The sequence below is a fragment of the Marmota flaviventris genome, chromosome 4 (genome assembly GCF_047511675.1).
Source record: "Marmota flaviventris isolate mMarFla1 chromosome 4, mMarFla1.hap1, whole genome shotgun sequence".
NCBI lineage: Eukaryota > Metazoa > Chordata > Mammalia > Rodentia > Sciuridae > Marmota > Marmota flaviventris.
In genome coordinates this window covers 123,316,328-123,317,710 of record NC_092501.1, presented here as the reverse complement: position 1 = coordinate 123,317,710, position 1,383 = coordinate 123,316,328, and positions in this window count along the sequence as shown.

Sequence of the window (1,383 nt, the reverse complement as noted above, 5' to 3'; positions counted from 1 at the left end):
ACTAAAGTGACAGATTCATTTATCATCAAAAACCAGTTCACAATTGAGGGGAAAAAAATCATACTATAAATAATTCTTTTAGGAAAATGTATGTAACAGGGACTGTTCATTAAGCCAGCATATGTGATCCCCTACCATTCAAAAGAGGTGGTTTTACGATGAAGCAAACACTGACAGCCAGGAATAAATTAAAAAGAATCTGGATCCTTGGTGATGCTCTTTGCTATTATTACATAAATGTCACACAAAGTTGACCCTATCTCTGAACATTTTAGTTATAAGGGCAAAACTCCCTTTAATTTTGTACTTTAAGGTTTAAGCATTTAAAAATTACAACAAATAACATGATGAAATTTTTTTAAAAATTTTTAAATTCTAATTTGTTATATATGGCAGCAGAATGCATTACAATTCATATTACACATATAAAGCACAATTTTTCATATCTCTGGTTGTATACAAAGTATATTCACACCATTCGTGTCATCATATATGTACTTTGGATAATGATGTCCATCTCATTCCAGCATCATTTCTAACCCCATGCCCCCTCTCTTCTCCTCCCACCCTTTTGACCTATCTAGAGTTTGGTTATTCCCCCCATACTCCCCCTCCCTACCCCACAATGAATCAGCCTCCTTATATCAGAGAAAACATTCAGCATTTGGTTTTTTGAAATTGGCTAACATCACTTACAATTATATATTCCAACTCCATCCATTTACATGCAAATGACATGATTTTATTCTCTTTTATTGCTGAATAATATACTATTGTGTATATATACCACATACCTATATACCACTGAAGGGCATCTAGGTTGGTTCCACAATTCAGCTATTGTGAATTGTGCTGCTATAAACATTGATGTGGCTCTCCTTGTAGTATGCTATTTTTAAGTCCTTTGGGTATAGATCAGGGAAGGGGTTACCTGGGTCAAATGGTGGTTACATTCCCAGTTTTCCAAGGAATCTCCATACTGCTTTTCATATTGGTTGAACCAATTTGTAATCCCATCACCAATGCATGAGTGTGTCTGTTTCCCCACATCCTCACCAACACTTATTGTTGTTTGTATTCTTGATAGCTGCTATTCTGACTGGAGTGAGATGAAATCAGAGTAGTTTTGATTTGCATTTCTCTAATTGCTAAAGATGATGTGCATTTTTTCATATATTTGTTGATTGATTGTATATAATCTTCTGAGATGTGTCTGTTCAGGCTCTTGGCCCCTTTATTGATTGGGTTATTTGGGGTTTTTTGTTTGTTTGTTTGTTTTGGGTGTTAAGATTTTTGAGTTCTTAATATACTCTACAGATTAGTTCTCTGTCTGATGTGTGAGGGGTAAAAATTTGCTCCTAAGATCTAGGCTCTCTATTTACC